Source organism: Pongo pygmaeus, chromosome 4 (genome assembly GCF_028885625.2).
Source record: "Pongo pygmaeus isolate AG05252 chromosome 4, NHGRI_mPonPyg2-v2.0_pri, whole genome shotgun sequence".
Taxonomy (NCBI): Eukaryota; Metazoa; Chordata; class Mammalia; order Primates; family Hominidae; genus Pongo; species Pongo pygmaeus.
The window spans coordinates 153,930,785-153,957,046 of NC_072377.2; the positions used below are offsets into that span (position 1 = coordinate 153,930,785).

At 42.4% G+C, this 26,262-nt stretch overlaps 1 protein-coding gene across 11 annotated transcripts in view; it reads left to right on the forward strand.

Annotated features, from left to right (window-relative positions):
• ABLIM3 (actin binding LIM protein family member 3) overlaps positions 1 to 26,262 on the forward strand; it is a 119,167-nt gene that overhangs the window by 15,156 nt on the left and 77,749 nt on the right. The window lies entirely within an intron of this gene.

Here is a 26,262-nt window from a genome sequence, read left to right on the forward strand (position 1 = left end):
CTTTCAGTTCTTGGCATGAGTCAGGTGTGAAATGAATGTTGGAGAGGGCAATTCTGATTAAGCAGGGAACATGTCACATTAGTCCAGGAACTGGCAAACCTTTCCTGTAAAGGGATTTGCAAGTCACACAGTCTCTGTGGCATGAAAGCAGCCATAGACAATGTGTAAAGAAATGGGTAGGGCTGTGTACCAATCGAAATGTATTTACAAGAATAAAAGTGGAGGGTGATTTGGCCCGTGAGCCAGTTTGCTGACCCCTATACTAGATGACCTCGAAGGTCTTTTGCAACTTTGAGATTCTAATCTGAGATTCTAGTCCAAAATGATGACAAATAAATGTTCAATCCTTCTAATTTAGTTTATCTCTGTAATCACAAGGGGTGTTACTTCAAATAAGATAGAAAAGGTCATTGGGAATAGACACAGAGAGGACCAGAAAGCGTTCCATTCTTTGTGTTGCCTTCATAGTCAGCACACCTCATAAGTCACACTCTGATATTATATGAGTCTTCTCAAGTGGCCATTAAATGACAAGCTGCACAGGCTGCCCTGGGATCTGCAGAATAAACAGTTCTTCAGAGGCAGAGAATGATACTCAGACCAGAGACTTTCACATTTGGGAAGGAACATACAGGACAATATTCCATGCCAACACTTCAGAATGCAGAGCAAATCCTCCCCCTTTGCTCCCAATTCACATTTCCTACTCACAGCCCACATGCCTTGTAGCCTAATATGATAGCCAGGGTGTCTGCTCAGCATGTTTTATCCTTCCTCCTTCTGATTCTTTATAAGAATTTATCTCCATCTCCTTGTCATACTAATGGACTGTCACCATGGTGTTCTGTCCCCCACCCCCCGCCCCTGAGAATGACATATGACTTATGCTAGCCAATCAGAGTTTCCCATCCACTTTGGCCACAAGAATTTGCTCATCGGTGGAAATTAAACCCAAGACAGGCCAATCAGAGTATTCCCTGGAATTGGATAGGGAGATATTCAGAAGAAGAAGTATTTATTCCATTGAGATTGCTGAGCTAAGGAGAAAAGAGTGTGGGAATACCAGTGGCCGTGACTGTCAAACATGAAGAAGCCATCTGCAAAACAAAGTCTTAGCTCTGACCATATAGGAAAGCCCCTAATCCAGCCATACCTGAAGGCAGAGCCACCTCAGACCCCAGACTTCCCAGTTGTAAGAACCAACAAATTCTCTTTTTGCTTAAACTGGTTTCCACTGGGTTTCTGTAAAGTACAACTGAAAGGGTACCAACAAAGGCACTTTTTAAAAACCATTATTTCCAGTTGGCAGTTGCCTTTATAATGACCTCTATTTATCAACAGCCCAGGCATCTTTAGGCTTAAATACTCTTCCACCTGCTACCTCTCATTCACTCCTGAAGTGATTTTATTCCCTCCTCTGAAGTCCTTGGCCCTTAGTTTAAAACATTCTTATAATTACAGGTCATTTGCTGTGAGTCAACATAATTTATTCATGTGCATTTCTTAGTGCCCTCTTTTAGATTATAAACTCCTTGAGGATAGAAATCATGTGTCTATGGAGTATAATGCATTTGTTCCCCAACTGCAAGCCAAAGATCACTGCAGAGCCATGCAATTATTGCTGGAGCTTACAAATCCATGTGTGCTCCTAATTCAAATGCATAATGCCTGTCAAATGCATGTGTTTGAAAAAAGTCAATATGGCAGAAAGCTAACATGTGAGTATTACTTAAATGTAATACTAATATACAGAGGATAACAAATATTTATGTTAAAAAAGGAATCTTCAAATGATCTAAATGTGGTTGCATGGTTGTATATATATGTAAAACATTTTGAGCTGTGTATTGAAGATTTATATACTTGACTCTATGCAAGTTATGCCACAATAAAAAGTAAAAAATAAAAGAAAAATAAGGAGTCCTTATACTTGACAAGTCTAGTCAACCATCACTAGTACTGTTACAAGATCAATACCAATACACAAAAATTAATCCAGGATAGATCACAGACCTAAATAAACCAAAAGCTAAAATTACACAGCTTCTAGAAGAAAATGTAGGAGAATATCTTATAACCTCAAGGGAGGCAATCACTTCCCAGAACACTAAAATTTGTAAAAATGGGCAAGAATTCTAACAGACACATCACATGTACAAATGGTTAATAAGCACATAAAAAGGAGCTTAACATCATTAGTCATGTTAAATGCAAATTAAAAACCACCTTTTTACTGCCTCCCAAATGGCTAAAATTCTGGTGAGAATGTAAAATGGCACAACAACTATGGAAAACTGACACAGTTTTATAAAAATTCAACATACACCTACCTATGATACAGCAATGCCTCTCCTAGATATTTCCCTGTGAGCGATAAAAACATATATCTGCAAAAAGATTTATGCAAGAATGTTCCTGGCAGCTTAATTCAAAACAACCCAAAGCTGGAAACAACCCAAATGTTTATATATAGACAAATGGATAAACAATCTGTGGTTATATTTACACAATGGTATACTATTCAGCAATAAAAAGGAACAAACTATTGACACATGCCAAAACATGAATGAATCTCAGAAACATGCTGAGTAAAAGAAACCACACATAAATGAGGGCATACTGTATGATTCCGTTTATATGGAATTCAAGAAGGCAAAACTAATCTATGTGGACAGAAATTATAACAGAGTTTGCCTTTGACTGGGGGAGGGGTGATTGATTGCAAAAGGTTGCAGCAAATTATCTAGAGTGATAGAAATATACCTTATCTTGATTAAACTGTTGTGGGCTATACATTTGTCAAAACTTATTGTATTTAAAATCTATATGTTTCATTAATTGCAAATCATGCCCAATTTAAACATATATGTGTGTATCCCCTTAAACAGAGTATGTGTGTATATACCTATTCCCTTAGATAGAGTCCTAGGCTTGGAAACAGAAGAACTGACTTGAGATCTCAGCTCTCCTGCTAACTCTGTGACCTCTGAGGCCAGCATCCTTATCGGTTCTACGGCTCCATCCTATCAGCCTTGCTAACCTCAAAGAGCTGTTTCAACTATGTAACACCTGTAAAAATTCTTGGTAAACCTTTAAGCATTATACAGTTCACAAACCTCCTCTCCAACTTATTTTGTGCAAGCATCTCCCTGGCCCTGATGTTCTAGCTGCACTGGCCTCCCTAAACTCACCATGTGCTTTCCAGCTTCTGGACTCTTCCTTGCAAATGCTGTTTCTCCATCTCATTTGTACTTATCCCTGGTTTTCCACAGACAGCCATCTCCCATCCTTGTAGTCTCAGCTGAAATGTTTTACCTTTAGATTACCTGTCCCCACCCCTTATTTATTTCCTTCATTCTATTTGTCACACTTTGTAAATATCTGTTTACTTGTCACAGACCCTTCCCACAGAATGATAAACTCCCGAAGCATAGCAAACATTAGCAAACACGACTGTTTTATTCACTAGAGTATCCCCAGTTCTTAGCACATAGAAATTACCCAGTAAGGCTAGGAACAGTGGCTCACACTTGTAATCTCAGCACTTTGGGAGGCCAACATGGGTGGATCGCTTGAGGTCAGGAGTTCAAGACCAGCCTGGCCAACATGGTAAAACCCCATCTCTACTAAAAAAAAAAATACAAAAATTAGCCAGGCATGTTGGTGCACGCCTGTAATCACAGCTGCTGACGCAGGGAATCACTTAAACCGGCGAGGTGGAGGTTGCAGTGAGCCAAGATTGCACATCTGCACTCTAGTCTGGGTGACAGAGTGAGTGAGACTCCATCTCAAAAAAAAAAAAAAAAGAAAGAAAGAAATTACTCAGTAAATATTGATGAATAAATAATTGTGCCAACAAACATGAACTTTGGTGTATAAACTTTGTAACCTACTTGTGCTGACTCGGGGCTTTCTGCTTGGAGCCAGGTCTTCCCTAGGGCATGGTGGGTGCCAAAAAATGACCCCAGGTTAAAGTTGGTGTCACTGTAGTGTGCTCACTCAGGAAAAGCTTTTTGTGTCAAGGGACTCAGGGAAAGCTTAGGACATCCAGTGCTTTGGAAGACAGAGACACTTTCTAGTTATGGCTATACTTGATGGCCCCTCTGTTGGCCTGTAAGCTGGGGGTTCTGTGTGTACCTCCAGGCTGGGAAGAATCTGAAGCACACACAGGCTAAGTGTCTAACATGGGGGAATTTTCCTCCGTCTCCAGGGCCCTCCTCATCCCAAGCCCAGCAGTGGGCCCAAGAGCAAGTGGAATGAATGCCCATGTTCATATCATCTTATTCAGCTCCTTTCACATCTCTCGGCCAGCCATGGGGCTTCTTAGCCTTAATCCCCTCCCTCTCTCTCTCTTCCCAATAATCAGACCACCTTCTTTGTTGGGTTTTCTGGATGTGGATGTGGCTGCCCTCACCCAGGCCATGTCTGTCCTTTGAGTTAGCCCCAGGTCTGGAGCCTGTCCTCTAGCCCAGGGCACCTGGGCATCACCCACAGCTCATCTGCCCGCGGGAGCTCTCTGAAACCTTCTGTTTACAGTGGAAAGTGTTTGCTGACCTGGATTGTTTTGGGTCTCTGACATCAATGCTATGGGAAATGCTCCTTAGCCAGTAGCAAAGTCCACTTGAGGTTACACACTTAAAGAATGCTCCGGGAAAGATTAGGGGCTTCGAGCTAGGTGAGAAGTCCACCCCTCCCCCCACCTACTTCCTCCATGGCCAAAATTCTGCCTTCCCTCTGCCTGGCTGTCTCTCTTGAAATCTGTATTCTTTTCAGCAGATAATGTCAATAAGCCCTTTATGTGAGTAGGATTTGGAGCTTCTCTGTTTCTCATCTGAAAATCTGCCCTGTGCCAGTGAGTTTGGGCCTCTGGCCCACACGTTAATTATTGTACCAGGATTCCTGGAGTCGACTGGGGACAGAGGGCCTCTTTGGTTAGAAGAGGGGTATTCTGGCAGTATTTCTTTTTTGAGGCATTAATCTAGCTTAGAGAGGCTGAGCAAGTGAAAATCCTTGTGTGTTCCTTTGATATTTTTTCCCTTCCTGTTTGAATGCCACACTTAGCTGGGGTTTGGGAATCAAATGTTAATGAATCTCTTGGGGTTTCTTGAATTTACATTGTAATAGTCATTTTTTCTGCCATTAGTACCAAGGAAAAAAGCCAATATTTTAGGGCACAGAATGGTAGAAAGAGATCTACTTTGTGTGTGTGTGTGTATGTGTGGGCTGTGTATGTGTGTGTGTATGTGTGTGGGGTGTGTGTGTGTGTGTGTGTGTGTGTGTGTGTGTGTGTGTGTGCGCGTGCCTATAGAGAAAAGAAAGCTTACTGAACTAGGAGTCAGAACGCCTGTGTTGAAGTTTGGGCACATTCCCCAATTCCCCAACCCTCAGTTTGCTCATCTATAAAATAGCCGGAGTGATTCTTGCCTCACCTGATTCGTGGTTGGTGATGATCTAACGAAGCAATGAACGAGAAAGCCTTTGCGTTAGCCTCTGTTTTGCTGGTTATTAAACAGATGCCTTCCTCCCTTGACTGTTCTTTGAGAATAAAGCCAGAACAGATTTGAATTGCTTTTTTATTATTTTTGGTTGCTGGCTGTGTTTCTTTCAATCATTAAAATTTAATACAACTCGACACAGAAATTGAGCACAAGGCAAACACAGCTTTATTGGGGTTATAGGTAAATGGGGCAAGGTAAAACACTCAGTTCATTGTGGGTCTAGTGCCCTCATATATAATTGTCTTAATTTCAAAATGTTTCATCCCACCGTTAGGCCATGCATCCCTTCATGTGTTTCAGTATCTCATTCCAAATGCATAGTCTCTACAGCTAAATGATGATCAAAAGAGGCACAGGATAGTGACCATGGGATAGAGGCTTTGCTTCTTCTCTTTGTGTCTGGAAGGGCATGAGCAATCCAGACCAGAAAGAAAGAAACCTTTCATCATGCCCTTCAGAGCAGGTGACTCATTTTGGCCGACAGGCCCACAATTTCACCTTTCAGTTCCATTTACAACTCCCAGATGAATGGTGCTGTCACCAGGATTCATCAGTGTCTAGATTGGGAAGAACATCCTGCGTGCCCCTCCATAGGCCTCATTTTTTTACCAGTCCCCTCGCTTGATGCTCTTGACACTTTTCAGCTGCTGCTTAGACAGTTTCTCCTGATGGCTAACCTGACCAGGGCAGTGGGGCATGAGCAGGCAGGACTTCTCCCTGCTGAAAGCCACCTGCCTCGAAATGTGTTTTCTAGGACGCGTAACCCAGCTGAACAGGAAGCATCTCTGGTGTGTCTGTTTTGGAGTGGGAATCTCCCAGTGTGGAGAGGGAGCAGGATGCATTGGAAAAGAAAGGAGGCCAGTGAGGCTGCTTTCTCCTGCCAGAGGGGAGCAGGGTCTGAGACAGGCTGGGCAGACCAACAGGGGCCAGATCACACAGGGCCTTGTGGACCATGGCAAGGAGTCTGGCTTTATCCCAAGAGTGGAGTGAAGTCATTGAATAGTTTTAAGTTGCCACTGGAGGTGGTGGGAGTCCGGGTTAAGCATCATCGGATTGCATTTTGAATGTATCCCCCTGGCTACTGTGTGCAGAATGAGTGAGGAAAGGAAACCACTCCTTACAACCTGTTGAGCTCCTCCAAGCAGCAGATGATGGGGCTGGGACTTGGGAAGATAGGGCAGGGCACCTTCTACTCCAGGGCCATTGCATGGTCCTGATTCCCTGACAGTTTTTATATCCTTTATGCTATTTAAAATAATTATTTACAGTCTATCTTAGTTAGCTAGAACTGCCATAACAAAATACCACACACGGGGTGGCTTAAATAATAGGAATTTTTTTCTCACAGTTCTGGGGTCTAGAAGTCCAAGATCAAGGTGTGGGCAAGGTTGGTTTCTTCTGAGGCCTCTCTCCTTGGCTTATAGGTGGGCATCTTCCCCCTGTGAGTTCCTGTGGCTGTCCCTGTGTGCATGCCTGTGTCCCGTCCCCTCTTATAAGGACACCAGTCATATTGGATTAGAGCCTACCCTAATGACCTCAGTTTGACTTAATTTTCTCTTTAAAAACCCTATTGCCAAATAAAATCATATTCTGAGGTACTGAGGGTAAGGACTTCATCATGTGAATTTGGGGGGTGAGAGAGACAGGGACAGGAGGACCCAATTCAGCCAACACAGAGTCCCTCCTCACATTTTCTCTTCCCCTAATTTCAAGTCTGTGCTTATCCGTCACTCTCTGGAGGTGTCTCTGCTTCCTTTGTTGCTGCTTTTAGGGAAGATGGTCTTTCCCCAGGTGAGCCCTTCTTGTTTGGTCACACAACAAGTCAACATTTTATATTTCCAACATACTTTTTTATTGGATTTCCTATAAAGGGTATTTAGATAGTCTTTAGTATTTCTATTATTTTTTATTGCCCACCCCCCCTAAAGCACGGTAACAATGTTATATGCAGTAAAAGTTGCATAACCATTTGACAGGTTTCATTTGGGTTTTGTTCTTCCACCAGAATGGTGGGCTTGACTGTTTTGTGATTTCCATTACAGCGTGGTTTAGCCACAGAAATTTCCTGTGCTGGTTGTTTCATGGGAACGAATGTGTTGCATTTGCCTTCCTTGCGGGCTCAAGAAATACCTGTTGTGGGAAACAGCTGTCACGTTTATGCTGACCAAAAACTTAACTCCTCAGCTCACCCCATAGGTGTGTCCAAATGTTTGTTGAGTGCCCACAGGAATACTCCAGGGTACAGAGAACTGAGTAGCATCCCTCCTCAAGTAATTTGCAGTCTGATAAAGATATAAAACAAATGAAAAAGTAGGTACATTATAGGTAAACTATGCTGTAGGTCAGTGGTTCTCAAAATGTAGTCTCCAGACCCACAGGATGAACATCATCTAGGAACTTGCTGGAAATGCACAGTTTCAGTCCTTACCCTGGACCCCCTGAGTCAAAAACCCTGGGTCATGTGTTATAACAAGACATCCAAGGATTCTGATGCATACTTGTTTGAGAATGCAACAGGATTGAGAATGCATCCGTTTGAGAACCACTGCTTACCCATAAGAAGCGCATGACATGAGATTTTTAAAGAAAGCTCATATTTGGAGAGGGAAGAGGGGAGAAGCAGGAAATATTTCTAGAAGTATGTTGCATATGAGATAGGCCTTGAGGAGTGGGTAGGATTTTTATATTTATATGTAGATGATCCTATTTACTGTAATTGCCATCTGTATGTTTATGTATTTCTTTTACAAAAGTAATTAACAGCCTGGACTCTAACTTGAAAGATCTGCTAGCTGTCCCTTTCTTGCATTTTAACTGGCTCACTGTGAATCGAGGCTTCCATCAACATATGCTCAGTTGTAGAACTGGTAATTATGGTTGGAGGCTTTTTGTTGGAGGACACATTTCATTCCAAACATAGTTTCTGAACATAGCTTGAATTGAAAGTAGAGATTCTACCTCTATATACTTAAGACAAAATCAATTCAAAGCATCCTTGAATCTCACAGTGGGAAGGGGCCTTCAAGGTCATCTAGTCTAATAACCCAGGCAAATAACCTCTGAGCAGGCTTTGTAAAATAGGTATAATCAGTTCTTCTCTAGCCCATTGAATCATTCTGTACACTTCTCCAGCCCATTGAATGATTCTGTAGCAAGAGTGGATAAACTATGACTCAAGGGTCAGTTCTGACACACTACCTGTCTTTGTATACAAATTTTTATTGGAACACATTTTTGGGAATATATTTATGCATTGAATTGAATACATTTATGTATATATTTTATTGGAATACATTTATTTATTGTTTTTGGTTGTTCTTGCACTATAATAGTGCAAACCTTTAATCTCCTCTTTAAGACGTTGTATTAGTAAGAACTCTTAGAGTACAAGTAACAAAAACCCAGTTCCAACTAACTCAAGTGAAACAGGAATCTATTGGTTCCTAAGCCTTTGAAGTCAAAAGATCTCCCTGAAGTAGCTGTTCACTTGATATCACGCATGTGGTTCCAAATGGATTGTCTTCTGTATGTACACTGCCCTAGTCATGTCTACTGCACCTCCTGGAAAGACCTTTCTCCCTGCTCACTCATTCTGATTAATTCTCCTCCCTTCACTACTCATATGTATCTCATTCCATTCCATCCACTCCTCTAAATGCAGATCTTTCTTCTGCTGTGGTGGCATCAGCAGCTGTCCTGTGAACACTAGGCTTAGAGTCACAAGTACCGGGTGCTAGTCCTGACTATGCTATTGAATAACAAAAATATGAGATATGATGTTAAGATACTTTGAAAATCAAAAACCCCTCAAAGGGCTGCTTTTATTTGCTTAGAATCTAAGCATATTTAACCTGGCAATGGCACCAAAGTTTATTTTATCCTCATGGCCTGGGTGAGAAAATGATCCATAAATGTGTTTTAGTTGGCTCACATAGTATTCTTTTCATTTATTTTTTAAGTATTTGAGCCAAGATATAAAAACTGGGAGTTTTACTTTAAAATCCATATTTCTGGTTTCACTGAGCCCATGTCCCCACCTGGTAGGAATCAGTTGGAACTGAGTAGGGACTGTGCCTCTTTAGCCACAATCTCCCACTCCCTTTGTCTTATCCCAACTGATGTCACTCACTTGCATGACCTACCCTTGAGCACTTAGTCACTGCTCCCTGACTTAATACAGTTATGCATCTGACTTTCAAAAGTCTGATTCCCATCTGTCTTGGCATAGTGATCATGCAGCCTCTGCCAGCTTCCCACATGCAGAAAGCTCACTACCTAGAGAAGCAGTTATTTCATCCCTGCGTAGCTCTGGCCATTGGGAAATTTTCCCCTGTATGTTCCATCCTCTTTAGCATTCCGAAATGGGTAAGTGACTTGCCCCAAGTCTCCCAGTATGTTAGAGAATTAGAAGTCTCAGTATGGCTTACCAAGCTAGTGGTCTTTTTACCCCACCTGATGGAAGTATGTTCTTTCCCACCTTTCTTCCTCACTCTTTAACCCCCAGTCTAATTTAGAGACAAGGAGTGCATTTAAGAAGTCATTTGACATCAGGTTTAGTTTTTACTGAACTCTTTGCCTTTGCAAACATTCTAAAGAACAAAAGTTGGCAAACTTTCTCCGTAAAGGACCACATGGTGAATATCTTAGACTTTGCAGTCATGTGGTCTCTGTTGCAACTACTCAACTCCACTATTGTAGCCTGAAAGCAATCACAGATAATATGTAAATGAGTAAGCAAGACTGTGTTCCAATAAAACTTTATGTGCAAAGATAGTTAGTGGGACAGAATTGTCCCTGAGCCATAGTTTGCTTATTCTTGCTGTGGAGCCATTCAGTGGGCCAGCAGAAGAGGTGTTTGTCTATGTGGGGTGTCCTGATGCCACCCATCTTTCAAGAGCCAGCTGAGATGGAGCATTTACAAGCAACTTGCTCTGATTCCTCTTCAAGGTGTTATGTCTATAGCATCAGGATTTCTAGAGTACAACAGCTTTTGAAGGAATCCCTGAAAGTCCCTGAGACCCCTTGAAGAGTCCACAAGATAATACTATTTGCATAATAATTCTAAGAAGTTATTTGCCTCTTTCATTCTCATTGTTTTACTACAGTGGAATTTTTTAGAGGTGATGTATGATGAGGCCATCACCCTGATGGCTGTTGGAATCTGTGCTTGTGTATTTTTGTTTTTAAAAAATATCTGATATGATTTCTAATATGATAAATATTTATAGATGTAACCCATCTAAACAGAAGCTCTTTAGAGTTTGCAATAAAACTTAAGAGTACAAAGGAGTGCTGACACCAAAAAGTTTCTGAACTGGTAACATTGCAGTATCCTGACTATGCTTTTCTTACACTACAAGACACTTCTCATCTTGTAGTATAGATTTTTCAGATGGTCTCAACAAGGGTGTCATTTTCTTATAGACAAGAGCTATACTAATCATTGTGTTTTTTAATTGCACATGAATTGTACAAAGTAAATTTTTTTTTAATGTTTCTTGTAAACCACAGTATGCTAGGTGTTATGCTCAGAATTAGGACTAAAGAGATAAGCTCAAGAGATACCGTCCCTGCCCTCATCAAGCTTAGAGCCCAATGGAGGAAATAAACATTAAGCAAATAAGCACAACTAATTATACAAACACACCCTTGATTGCAGTGCAATCAACAGAGAGTACCCAGGACTATGGGAACCCACGAAAGTAGGGTTTATACTCCTGAGGGAAGTCAGTGAAGGGCCTTTGACCTGAGATCTGTAGGATGGAGGGGATCCATGGAAAGTAGGATTTCTCAACTTAGCACTGTGAATTTTAGACTAGATAATTCTGCATTGAGGGGAGAAGGAAGAACTGTCTTGTACATTGTAGAATGTTTAGCAGCCTCCCCGGCCTCTACCCACTAGATGCCTATAGCACACGCACACATACACACACACCATTTGTGACAACCAAAAATGTCTTCAGGCATTGTCAAATGACTGCTGGGCGAGAGATAGGGGTCAGGGAATTGTCCCCAATAGAGAACTGGTGAACTGGAGAAGAGATGTGGCAGAAGGCTATTGTGGTAGCCCAGGTGAAAGATGCCTGTTGCTGGGCTATGGCTGGAAGAGATGAAGACAGTAGGCTGAGCTCAAGCGCTCTGTAAGGGATTGGTCTATGTGGCTTGGTAATGAGTAAGCCAGAAAGGGGAATATGAGGGGCCAATGATGAATTTTAATTTGTCATGTTGAAGGACTGACTTTGGTTTGCACAAGTGACACCATCACATACTGGCTCTGAAATCTGAAGGGACAGGGCTCGGAAGACACGACGGAGTGAGGAAAAACACCTTTGCCCATCTGCCCATCTCTCTGCCAGCATAGCCACCTGTGTTGTTCATCTCTGCCTGATGGGAGATGGCTTTAATAACAGACCAAAAACAGCTCTTCCTAAAAGGAACAACAACTTCAGAAAAGAAAAACCATCTGCCAGGGCTGAGTGCATTAAGTATGTGTTTCATCTAGCTGTATTGGGACATTTTTTCAATGCCAGTTGACTTTTTTAAACATTTGTGAAAGTTGGCAAACACATCAGAGAAAATATACTTTGTAATATTTGAAGGATATTGGCACCTGATATGGTGACAGCACTGTTGATACACATTAGTATCAGATATCAAGATTTCTAAAATTCTGTCAGTGCTGAAGACTGTGTGAAGATCTTCTTTCTAGTCTAGCCCAAGATTTCTTGACCTTTAGTGAGAAAAAGAATCTTGACCTTTAGTGAGAAAAAGAATCTCCAGAGGAGCTTGTTTAAATTGTAAAGCCCAATTCAGTAAGTCTGGGATGGGGCCCAGGAATCTGTATTCTAACAATCCCACTCCCTACCCCGGTGATTCTGAAGCAGGTGATACCACTTTGAGAAACACTCATACAGTGAAAGCACCTTGAAGGAATCTGTTCCAGTTCCTTCCCACCACTGACTTTGCTGTAGAACCTCCCAACCACTGACTTTGCTGTAGGACCCCCCTCCCCCCATCTCACCCTAACTCTGCTTGGCTAATTTGTTCATATCCAGAGCTGGTCCAGAAAGCTTTCCTAACTGCGTAGATGCTAAAATGTTTGCAGTGACAAGCAACAGCCACCAGCTAAAACTGGCTTGAACAATCTAAACACGTTTATTTGACATAACAGGAAACCCAGAGAGGGACAGTTCCAAGGTAGGCTAATTCAGAGACTCAGCAACACCATCAAGACCCAGATTCCTTCCATCTTAAGGGGCTCTCCCCTTAGAATCCATCATGGACTCCAGGGCTGCAGTTCCAGCATCACATGTGGATAACAACCTCCATCCAAGAAAACCTTCCCAGGACCCTCTCCCACGCCAGGGGACCTCCCTGGTGTCTCGTTAGTCAGGAGTATTTCACATGTCTTTGCCTAAATTCAATCATTGGCAAAGGAACGAGATTACTGGGATCAATTTTCACCAAACAAGATTCCCTCCCCAAGTCAGGAAAGGTCACAACCTTTCTCAAAAGACATGGCTGCTCAGGGGAGAGTAAACAAAAATTGGTTCCTCCAGGAAAGAGAGATTCTGTTCACAGAAGAAGGAGTGGCTGCTGGGAAGCAACTGTGTCTGCCACAATACTCCTCTTCCTCTCCCACCATTCCCCTACTGGAGTGTGAGTCACATGAGAGCAGGGGCCATGGGCCATGTTCACCTGGTTCATCGTTCTGTCTTCCACAAGATGCTATGGCTCATGTTAGATACAGGAGGTGTATCAGCATAAAGTGGTCCTGAAATGTTTGTTTAATTTAAATTAATGGAAGATTGTGATTTTGATGGAGAACTGTGGGTAATTAGAACATAAATTCGTTCATTCCAAGTGAAAAAACCCTAACTCAAACTAGCTTCTATCTCTTTCTTTAACTTTTATATTAAGTTCGGGGGTACTTGTGCAGGTTTGTTATATAAGTAAATTTGTGTCATGGGGGTTTGTTGTACAGATTATTTCCTCACCCAACTATTAAGCCTACTACCTACTAGTTATTTTTCCTGATCCTTCCTCCCACATTCCAGTGTAATATATTGGTTTGTATATTGGGAAGCACAGTGGCTTCAGATCCAGGAAGATCCACAGACTTAAATGATGCATGCATTCAGGGTTCTGTTTCTCTCTCTCTCTCTCTCTCTCCCTCTGCCTCTCTCTCTCTCTCTCTCCATCTCTAATAGGTTCTCTCAACATGTGGAGCAAGACGGCAAAGGAGCCCCAGACTACCTCCTCTTGGCTTAGCAAACAGGTGGCTTTTCTAAGAGCTCTTGCAGAAAAGCCTCAGAGAGAATTAGGTCATATGCCTACCAATCATATGGAAAGGGGATTGGGCTGTTCTAATTGGCCTAACCACTACTCGCCCACCTCATACTGGGACAGGCCCCACCCAAACCCCATGGAGTGGTTTCCCTACAGGAAAGAGGTTCTATGCCAGATGAAGCAGAGAGCAGATGCTGAGCAGGCAAAACAACAGATGTCCACTACATTTGTGGGTGAAAAACGCTGTTTGCAGGGCATTATACATGGGCCAAACCATAATTGAGAACTCCTTGCTGATACTCACAGAGATTAAATATTTCCCCCAGACCACACAAATTCAGTTTGAAACTTTGAATGATGCTTTGTTTCCTAAAGATAAAATGGAATGTTTGTCCATTGATTTGGGGGGAAGATCTTTAAATTCTCTTATCTCAAAGATGTCTCAAAATATTCCTTATCTTTCCTCCTACTGTCTTTTGGTCTTTTTCTTCTGTATTTTTCTTGGTTACTTATTGTGTCTTGACTTCTTAGTCCCATGTATCATGTACCAACAACCTCATAAAAAATTAAAATGCCATCTCTCCATGGTACTTTCCCTAATTTTTCTTTCTCTCTCCTCCCCTTCCTAATCAGGAATAATTCATAAAAATCATCTCACTTCATGTATTGTCCTCTCTGATTCTTTTACCAAGTTCTACCTTAGATTGTAGCTACTTGTGGGTATAATTTAGTCATTTAGTCAGTCATTTATTTGAAACATATAAATCAAGTGCCTACTAGTACTGGGCTTAGCATTAGAGATGCAATAAAAAGCAATTTCCCCTACCCTAGCCTGGAACTTCCTTTAGGGTAGAAAGTGTTTTTACTTTATCTTTATATCTCCACACTGTTTAGTCTCATTTTATTAGTAGTATTACTATCATTATCATTATTATTATAGTAAGCCTTTTCTTATTACTTACCATATGCCAGAAAATGTGATAAGTGCTTTATGTATATTGCATCTTATTCTTTCAAAAATCTTGAAAGGAAGGTAAAATACTACTATCCCCATTTTACAGATGGAGAAACTAAGGCTCAGTGACACAAAGCACCTTGCTCACATTTACACAGACTGAGAGGTTTGTGAGAGGCAGAGCCTGAATTTGAACCCAGATCTGACGGGTTCCATGCCCTATTTGCTCTCCAGCTGACATAAGCTTTCCCATAAATGCCCAGTAGAACATGGAAATTGGCTTCTGCTTTCTGTGAAGGTTGAGGTTAGGATCTGACAGCTTGTGTATGGAACGCAGGATGTGGATTTTGGGTTGAGACTCCTGTAGTGAGGATAAATCTGCAAAGCCCACATCTCATCTTGACTGCTTTTGTGACCACTGACAGACATCCTTGAGGCTTCATCAGTTTGGCCCCAGTCCATGCCTTCCCAATCTCACATATAACTCTTTGAAGGGCCTTGTGCCTCAGTTTCTTCATTAGCAAACAGTGAAGTTTGGCATAGACCAGATGTCCAATAGAACATGCTTCATCAGTTTGGCCCCAGTCTATGCCTTCCCAATCTCACATATATCTCTTTGAAGGGCCTTGTGCCTCAGTTTCTTCATTAGCAAACAGTGAAGTTTGGCATAGACCAGATGTCCAATAGAACACTCCATGAGAAGGAAAACACTATTTCTGCATTGTCCACTAGAGCAGCCACTAGCCACATGCGGCTACTGAGTACTTGAAATTGGCTAGTTAGACTGGGGGACTGAATTTTTAAGTTTAAACAATTTTAATTTAAATAATCACAAATGATTAATGACTACCATTTTGGACAGCACAAAGTTAGAAGAATTTTTACCATTCTTTGACTTGTGATCTTTTACATACCCTAGTTTTACATTATGTGTGCAACCCATTGCCAGATCCTGAAATCGATGTATTGGGGTGCAAATAACATTTTTTAATGAAATGGCATAAAATAATAAAACAGAATGGAATAAAAAAAGAAAATAAAATATTAGTGCATATCATGTGCACTACAAAATTTTGATTGTACTAAGTTTTGACTATGAAACTTTTGTTTCACATATTTGTGTACTGAGTCATTATGCAAAATTAGTTTCATCCAGTGGGTCGTGGTCAAAATATGTTGGAAAACCACCGCCTGCCCCTGAGTAATGTCACTGAGACCTTGAGAGTGTCATGCTTCTGTGGTGTGCCCCCATCCACCCAGGGGCTCTGCAAGACCTCATTTCAGAATATTCTGTTCTTCCAGATCCTACAGGCATGTGGTGAGCATGTGACTTCCCTCAGATGGTGATTAAAAGTGACTTTGTGGTCGTCTATCTGTCTGGATGCAGAAACCCCAAATTGGTGGCCCACAGGCAGGATCCAGCCCCCATAGATAGGCCTCCTTGGAAACTTGACCTATTTGTGCATGGCCATAATCCCCTGAGGCCCAGTAATTTTTTCCCCTTTAGGTGGCCCAGACTCTCCAGATTGGTCCCTTTGGGTCAACTTTTCCATTTATATTACCTGCCTGGCCTCTAAAAACATGTCATGTTGTGACCTGTGTTTAATATGCATAGAAAATTATAACTGAAAGGAAACAGAGATGACAGAATGCAACTCTTGTACTTTGTAAATGGGAAAACAAGAGCCTGGAGATGGGGAGTGTCCTCCCTGAGGCCTCACAAAAACTGAATGACAGACAAGGAACTGATTCTGTCTCCCAAGGAAGAACCAGATGTTAGCAAAAATTGCAGTATGACAGAGAAGAAAGAAGAAAGGAAGGCAGAAAGGGAAAGAGGGGAGGAGAGCGAATGAACAGGGAGAGAGAGGAGCAAGAGGAAGGGACAGAGTTGGAGTGGTGGTCAGGCTGTCCTCACAGCCCTGGGGAATGGGGCCCTGGCCAGCAGTTCAGATTTCTGTGGGAAGGGTCCTGTCACATGGCGTGATCACTTCCGATGAGCTTTTAGTGAGCAGATGACTGCGGAGGCCATCAGTGGGTAGTCCCGTAGGACTTTGAGCAATGGGAGGAGCACTTTGAACACAAAAAGGGGCCTCCTGTAGACCTCTGCCCCATAAGAATGGAGGGTGCTTGCAACGGCTTCAGGAATTTCCTGACTCGCATTGTCTAGCCTTCATTTTGGCCTGCCCTCAGGCAAGTGTCCCTGATCTGAAACTGGAACTTCCCCAATGTTTCCTCCTTGTCCTGGTGTGGCCAGCATCATAGAGACCCTGAGACACAGGGCTGCATCTGTCAAGATGGGAAAGTGGATGAGATGGGGCAGAAGGGGACCTGGAAGCTTCCCTGAGGTGGGATGGGGTCACAAGGGGTGGCACTCCAGGCCCTACCCCACTTCAGTCACTGCGGCTCTGCATTCATCTGCCTGGCTTCCAGGTGGGGCTCATAGCTCCAAGGCCTTAAAGTGCCTGGCAGTACAGGAGAGAAGCTGGCCAGGGGTAAGGCAAAAACAAGAGGTAGGAACCATGGTGATCTGCAAGGATGTAAAAACAAACACTGGGCCATCCAAATAAAGTCTGTCTGGGAGCCACATCCAATGCAAGCAACCCCTGGTCTAGGGAATTTCCCTGAATGATGACCAGGGTGTCATAGGTTTGCATTCCATGCGTGGTTTGCAACAGAAACAGTATAACCTAAATGCCATTTCATCATTTCATTTCAAGAAAGTCTTCATAGCTTTAAAAAAAAAAAAAAAAAAAAAAAAAAAAGCTTGGGAAACCTCTAGACTAGATATTTTCTATATTCCCTCCACTCTGATACTTCCCCGCCATGTTGAGGAAAGCCGGGTTCACAGTTAAGATTCCATGGATTTCCCCGCAATACATCAGTGCATGATGGCCTGCCAGCATCTCAGGAAGCAAGTGTTGTGTACATATTAAAACCTCTGGCTCAAAGGCCAGGGGACTGAGTCACTCACAGCACAAAGACAATTGCTGGCTTCCTAAAGTTCCTCTATTTCCAACATAGTTTCCAGGGCCCCAGATGAAACCCAAGTAGTATTTTTCAGATAAGCTGGAGAGATGCTGGAAGGGGCACCGCAGGCCTCCAGTGCAAGGCAACCCCATTCTCCCTGCTGGGGTTGAGGCAGTCCCTCCTCTTTCCTTCAGGATACACTGGGCAGAAGGAGGCCCTGATGGAATACCCACTGGAGAGGGAGGAGATGAGAAGAAATTGAGCCCCTTCTAGACCTACTGATGCCTGTCTGAACACTAACTCTAAAACTTACATGTGGTGTAACTTCAGGCTAATTAATTATCCTCTCTGTGCTTCAAATTCTCATATATAAAATGGGGATCATACGGTATCTGTCTCATGAAGTCATGAGCATTACATGAGAGGATGCTTAGGAAGCGCATAGCACAATGCCTGGCACATAGTGATTGCTCCATTAATGTTAGTTGTTTTAGCTATTTTTACAGGCTCCTCTGTGTTCCTGACTGGGGGCTTTGTAAAGATCACAAGGAACTGACTCAGCAGTGACAAGAGAGTATGTGGTGATTGGCAGAAGCCCACTCCAAAGTGGAAAAAATGCCCAGACGTAGACACCCTAGGGGTGTTTCCCCTTCTCTATCAAATCTTCTTTATTCCTCAGCCACTTTTTATACCACTGTGCATATAATGCTCTTAAAACCCATGACCAAGTGTAGCCGGATGGTATTTTTAAAATATTAACTGGGATTTCCTTTACCCACCACTCTTGTGCCTTTCCCTCTATTCAGTGAGCAAGGCCTCGGACTGGGATGGGCAGCAGAAAACAGGGACAAAAGGGGTGGCTTCCTAGCTTTTGAATTTTAAAAGCCTGTTCCTTTAGAAAAACAGAAGGATTTATCACAAAGCTAAATATTCTAGAGAAAGCATAAGTTAGGGAGGGCAGAAAGGGCTTCTTTATGCCCAGCTAATAAGAATGGTTCCCTGGCACATGGGTAGGGAGGAGAATCTTGAGGAAAGAAATGAGAACACAGATCTACTTGACTACTTTGAAAGAGGCCCTGTGCTGAGCCCGCGGACACAGGCACAGTCAACAGCAGAGGAGGAAAGAAGAGAGGAAGGAGGGGCGGGCAATCTGGCAGCTGAAACTTCATTTTCTCTTATCTTGAAATAGGAACCAGTTGAAATACAAGAAATAAAGAACTCTCTGATGTTATGGGCTGCCATTTAGTCCTCCTTGCTTGTGAAGCTCACTGCAGTGAAGACCCCTTTAGGTCTATCTAACCCAAACCCTTTATGCTGTAGCTGCCATGTGGCAGCTGGCTGTCAGACAAGAGCAGTCTGGCTGGCCAAGAGCATGCCGTTCTGACACATGTCCTGACAACACGTTTCTGAAGAAGGCGGCACGAGCCGTGTTGCCAGCAACACGCCATGACCATGGAACATGCTGATGAGCCTGGCAGAGAGAAGCTGTGGAGGAGTTTCTGTTGCAGCGAAGGTTTTATAACATCCTCCTGGGAAGACAGGCTGTGTTACTGACCTGCTGACATGGGAAACTGCAGCCAGGTCGGGGCCATCTGTGAAAGGACCCAGGGGTTCCCAGAGGACTTGTACTTCCACCCTGCTGCAGCTGCCAACACCTGCAGCACCTGCATCTCTCTGGGACCCAGCACACACACCTGTCAGGCTTTACCTGCCCATGCCAGGGATGCTGCCCAAAGCTGACATCCCTGGTCCTAGAGCAGCAATCACTGCTTCTTCATCACCTGCCAGGGATGCTGAACTGCTCTTCCTATTTCCTGGCCTATATTCTAGTCACCTCCAATCATTATTTTTACATCTTCTTAAACTATTTTTTAAAACAACTGGGTAATGGATGACTACTATTGGGGAAAAGTTAGATACACCTTTACCCCTGCTTCCCACTTCCTCCCCAGAGGTAGCCATTCCACTGGCACTGTTGCAATGCAGGCAGTCGAGCTTAGTGGTAAGAGCCCGGGTTTGAAAGTCAGACTGCTTGGGTTCAGATTCTGCCTCTGCCATTTACTAACTGTGTGACCTTGGACAAGGGGTCTCAGGTCTCTGAGTTTCATTCTCCTGTAAAATGAGAATAATAGTATCCCCTCCTGAGTTATGAGGGCTCAATGAGATGACATATATAAGTGGCTGAGGACACTGCCTGACATAGAGGACCCACCCTCTAAATATTGTCTATTATCTTTCAGGACCCTTCCTTGTGCATTAACTGCTCCTATTCATGCATGGCTTCACTTCCAAACCCTCTCCTATACTTCTGCGTCTTGGAACATGCACCCCCAGCCCACTAACTCTAACCCTAAACCTCAGCATGACCTCCAGACTTAGGATAATGTAGCCTCTTGTGAACTCTTCCCACCTAACCCTCTCTGATTGGCCTCTCTCATTTTGTGTTCCAAGAACAGATACCTCCATGCACTGAGGCAAGCATCAGTTGCTGTGTGAGCTTTTCTTGTCCTCTTCTGTCTTGTCCTCTGGGTCTCAGCTTTCCCATCTCTTAAGTGAAACCACTGGACCAGTTCAGCCATCCTCTTCTTTATTCTGCAAGTATGAATGAAACAATGACACAATGAGATGGGTACTCACTGTGTGCCTGGCACTAAGGTGTAATGGTGAACTGGAAAGACATGGTCCCTGCCCTCATGGAGCTCACAATCTCATGTATACGAATAGCCTCCCAGGCCCTTTCTGCTCTAAAGCCTAGTCCCAGGTATTCATACAATGAATGCAGACTAATGCCACAATGAGGTGACACCTGCATGGTCCTTGGAGTTACCAGAAGCAGCTCTTATAATCTCCCTATCAGAGTTTTCAGAAAACAAATCACTCACTTATTCTAAGTAAGCACACACAACAAACACACTGATGCCTCCCCTGGAAACAGCAGATGTGCCCAAAATACAACACCCTAGGATAATATAGATCATAACCCCTCTTCCTCACACAGGGAAACACCCACTTCACACATTTCTCTGCAGGATATATCAAAAGCATGTCAGCCACCTACCTCTGCAGCCCACACAAACCCATAAACAAAGAGACCTCCGGAGATAGAGGGAGAAAGAAGAGGTTGCTTATAGTGGTGAATGGTCTGCAGCCAAGGGGTTTTTTTCCTGGCAGTCAGCAAAAAGGAAAAACTAGCAAACCTTTGCTGGACTTGTCAGAAAATGAATCTGAGAAATACTTGAGCAAAGCTCAGTGGGTAGCTGATAGGGGTGATTTAGAAAGAATCCCTGCACTGGGATGGGGGTGAGGAGACATGGATTCAGAGATCCTTTAATATTAATTATTGCTTATTGAGGCCAAGCAATGCACTAAGCACTTTTCTATAATTTAAGTAATTTAATACTCACAAATTACTTCAGTTATTCTTACTCTAGAGATGAGGAAACTGAGGCGGGGTTTATGTAAATTGCTCAAGATCACACAACCAGCAAGTGGCAGGGCTGGAATCCAAACCCAGCCCAGTGACTCCAGCATCCATTCCTTACCCGCTGTGTCACCCCTTTCAGTGCAACGATCCCATGACTCTGTGGCCTCACTGTAGGAAACAGGATCGGCACCTGGGCCCTGGCTCAACTCTGAAATCAAACCGGAGGCCCCTGTTGTGAAGTACCAGATCCTCTCATATACAAGCCCCACCTTTATGTTTCAGGCAGCTGCTTTTTACCTGCAAAATGCCTGGACCCACAGTTGGGTCTTCTTTGGTATTTAGCAGATGCCTGTGAACACTCTGAGTTTTGGGCTCTAATTGAGAAGCCAGAGTGTGAAAGCGGCTGCACCCTGCATGGTTATGTGTGGCATCCCCTGGGCCCTGGGCTGCTGTGTGCTCATTGCTGAACCAGTGGATTCTCTGCTTGATGTTTCACCTTTCAACCAGAAGTTCTACTGTTTATATTACACTTCCAGCCAATTATTCACAGTTGTTACGCTGTCTCCAAGTCAGTTTTGCCACTCTTTTAATTATACACCAGCATAGCATAGGTGCTCCTACCTTTTAAAGACTGCTTTAAAGACACTCTATTAAAATGTGGGAACATTTTTATCTACAAGGTCAAGCGACTCTCAGGAGAGGAAAAACCATGTGCAGGCAGCACATCAGTGAAAGAACATAACTTAGGTCACATTTTTATAGGAGAGGAATCGTGTCATTAGCTGTTTTTAAAAGAGACTGATAAATCTGATAACTTAAAGCAACGTCTAGTTTAAAAGTGAGACCAGTTACTGGAGAGGAGAGAGCATGGAGGGAGAGGAAAAATCGCAGAAGAGGACACATAAGGCAGAATCATGTAATAAGAGGGACCCGTATGGATCATTTTGTTCAACTTCTTCCAAAGGGGGGAATTGGGGCCAAAGAAGTTAGATGATGTGCCCAAAATTAGAACAGTAGGTAACAGCAGAGAGGGAATTGGAACCCAGGTTACCCCAGCCACACAGAGACAAAGAACAGCAGATGAGAGAGGGAGGAAAAGTCAGGTGGAGAAACTGGATGCTGAATTTGTTTACTGTTATGTTCAAGTCCCATGCTCCTTTTCATTTACCCAGAGGTCGGTCACACCTCCCCTTCCAATATGTTGTTTTGCTCCAGCAACTTGAAATTATCTCTAAAATTTGGGAAGAGCTTTACTTACAAATTTAGTGTGGAATTAAGATATACTTTTTCATAGAACTCTAAAGATTTGGTATGCATATAAAAGAGGGCTTAATGTTTCAAATCCCTAATTTTTAATCTCAGGGGCATTAATAAGCTGTTTGTTTGTTTGTTTGTTTTTTCTTAATTATACCGACAGCCGTTGGCAACTGGTTTACTTGCTTTTATTCTTGGAAAGATTAGGATTGTTCAGTCTTTCAGTGCCTGAAAGTGTGTGATTTCTTCAAAAATCAGCATTTATTTCACTGCTCATGATCTTTTGTTTCCAGATCAAATTCAGGATGGGTGAATGTGTAATTGGTTCCAATTGCAAATTGTTTAAGTACAAATTTAGAACTCTTTAGGGATAAAAATGAATCATTTTAGTCTGAGATGATATTCCTAAATTAATTTGTACATTTTTTTTTATGTTTCTAGGATTCAACCAAGTTTCATTTCTTTTCCCTCTGCCTGGTGTTTTGTTGTTTTGGTTGTCTTTTTTTGTTGTTGTTGTTGTTTTTAACTATCAGGCTGCACTGTCATTATGGTAGCCACTAATCACATGTGACTATTTAGATGTAGATTTATATTAATTAAAATTAAATTTAATTTAAAATTAAGTTCCTCAGTCACACTAGCTACATTTCAAGTGCCCAGTGGTCACCTGTGACTATTATGTTGGACAGCATAGATGTCTAGAACATGTCTATCATCTCAGAACATTCTAGTGGATGGCACTAAGGGCCAGTAATGGGGAATGTCTGTCTTGGGCACCCTTTATTGGCCAGTAACGTTAAAAGAAGCCAGAGGTTCTCTGCATACATTTCAGAAATTGATCACAGAATCTATAAGGTCTAAACGTGGCAGCTTCATGGATTATCTCACAAGTGAGCACAGCTAATGTCCTTTTAGGCTTGTGACTGGTCTCAAATGTTTCTCTCAAGGGTAGGCAGTTTCTAACATAAGAGGTAGTTCAAATATTCATGTGTAAGTCAATTTGGAATTCAAAAGACATTCACCCATAAGAAAAATGTTATAAATCATGTGACTGAAACTTTGCATTTTCTGAAATAAAAATTAGTGGAAATGATAACCAGCAGAAAATCAACAAATTTTAACGTTTCAGGGCAGTTATAGATTGGTAGGAAGAAGTAAACACACACCCCCAATACACATGTACACATACACAGAACAATGTTAGATTAAGTTTCTGATTTAATTAGCCAAGAATATAAAATCTTACTGGAAATGAGTTGGCTTCCAGGGCAGGAGCAGGGATGTGGCATATCCCAGCCTAGCTTCCATTGACACACAGAGTTCCTACTTCCAGTCTGCATGAGGAAAGGTCTTGCCACACCTGTGAGCTCAGATCTTGCTACACCACTGTTCTTTTATAATCACAGCTTACATCAGCAATCTGGAAGAACTCACACCAACTGTATGTATTTTTTCATACAGTTGTATGGTGTATGTATGTATTCATACACCAAATGTATGAATTTTTGCTTATGGGACTATTTACAAACATCAGAGCTCTGGCCACACGCAGCATCAGCAAAGCAGCAACCTTCTCTTGAGGGGATGCAGCAGGGTTAGGGCTGGGGTCCCATCACTACTTCAGCCCCAGAAAATTTTATTTTCCTAATCCATTCCCCTCACTTTGATTTTACGCTTTTTTATCCGGGTGGTTCAAAGACTGAGTTCTGCTGGAAGACCATGCTCACAAATCCACTTTCCCAGAAAATCAAATCCAATTAGAAAAAATCAAATTGATCTTAGAAGCTGGCTCTTGAACAATAAGACAGGTTGAATTAGAGGAGGTAGATGAAAGTCTGTGCAGTGATCCTGGAGGGACTGTTGGAGACTTCCAAGAGCACTCAGCATTAATGATGATGATTGTACTATTCATTCTTATTTTATTTTCAGACTCACAGCTTTGTTTCCCTTGGCAGTGGTAGATCACCACACTGCTCATATAAACAGAATCTATATTTTTCTCACAAATTCAGGGCAGAAGAGAGAGTGAAGTATTTTCCAGGGAACATTGAGTCAGAATCAGAAAAAGAAAAGAGAATAAGATTAAAGAGAATGTTTATGAACATTCTGGGGGGTGGGGAATGATTGCTCAGAGCTGTAGGGGGGTTGTGATGGCCATGATACCAGTGAACATTTGTGGAGCACTTAATGCAGTTTTTGAAATATTTTGCATGTATTGACCTATTTAATGAGTTAATTAATGATTTAGTTAACTAGCTGATTCGTTTGATTTTTGTCTTGAATTTAAGACAGAGAAAAATAGATGAAAAATGTGCGTAAACTCCATGAAAGAAAGATTGTGAGAAGTATATTATTCTCCCACCCCAGTTAGCAAAGTTGTCAGAAGCCACAGTTTCAGTGCTAAGCAACCAGCTCTTTGCTCTATAGCATGCTTGGGATTCAGGATACCTGTAAACGGGAGATGATCAGAAGTCCTGATTTCCTGTTCCTCTTTAAAAGGAGGAGGGCAGATGAGATCAGTTTTGGAGATCATAGACCTCTTTGAGAATATGAACAAAGCTACAAGATAATGTATATAACACTAAATTTAATTAAAGAGAAGTGTCAGATCCGAGGTTATGCTACAGTCTCAGAGGCTATGACAACAGAGATTTGTTCTTGCTCATGATAGAGTTTTATGATGGGTTAGTTTGCAGTTCTGTTCCATGACTCCTCAATCTGGATCCAAGCTGATGCATCCTGCACACCATCTGGGGTAACATTCATTCCTGAGTTAGGGAAAAGGCAATATAGCAGATCACATACTGGCTCCTAAGGCTTCCAATTGGAAGGGACATGCACAATTTCAGTTCACATTCCACTGCCAAGCAAGTCACCATGTGCAATCCTCCATGTGCCTAGAAGAAAAGGTTCAAATTTCCAGTGAACAGATATAACTACCACACAGGGTCAAGAATCCCTAGAGTAGGTGACCTTTAAATTCCTTTGTAGTTCAAGGTTGCTGTGAGTCCAGATTAATTTATGATATACTTATTCAGAGTTTATCCAGGAAGTCTACATATATAAATGATAGGTACCAATTCCCCTTCAATCAGGTGATTATCTTTATAACCAGGACAAGAGTGAGCCTTCTCCTAATAAGGTATGAGCAGACGTTTTTGGACTATTCCTTCAACTTTGAGGGAGAATTGAAGAATGAGTAATTCTCTCTCCAGTGCCACAGGGGTTTTCTATAAGAGAGAAGAGTAGGTTTCTCAGTGGCAAAGTTACCTCAACAGCTTATGCATAATGAGATCAGACCAGACAGCTACCAACATTCCTTCCAACCCTGAGATTTTTGTGCTCTAGGCAGGTGCCTAATGAAATATCAGATGACTAGATTTTAGAATGGCCAAGCCAAGTGTATCTCAGGAAAAGGATATCTAGAAAAGTAGCCATGAAATGGTCTTAGCATTCTCACTTTGGCAGCACATATACTAAAATTGGAGATGGTCTTAGCAAGAGAATAATAGACCCAATAAGCTAGTAGAACTCTTAAGCATCATCAAATGCTGGCCACTCAGCTGCAGCTCCCAGTGACTTCAACCCTTTCATAATCTCCACCAGCATTTTTTTCTTAATTGTATACATGTTAACATTTTCCCAGTTTTATGGAAAGTGCTGTTCAAAGGCAGCTTTGAGATAAGTTCCCTTGTTAGCCTCCCTCCAGCCAGAGTGCCTCCCCTTCCCTTCATGCCTTCCTTATAAAAGTCTGTGCTACCTTTGACCACCCTCATTTGATAGACATGAAAATTGAGGCCCAGAGAGGGGCTGTAACTCGCTTAACTCAAAAGCCATTTGGAGGCAGGGTCAGCCACACACCTCTTTGAAACTTC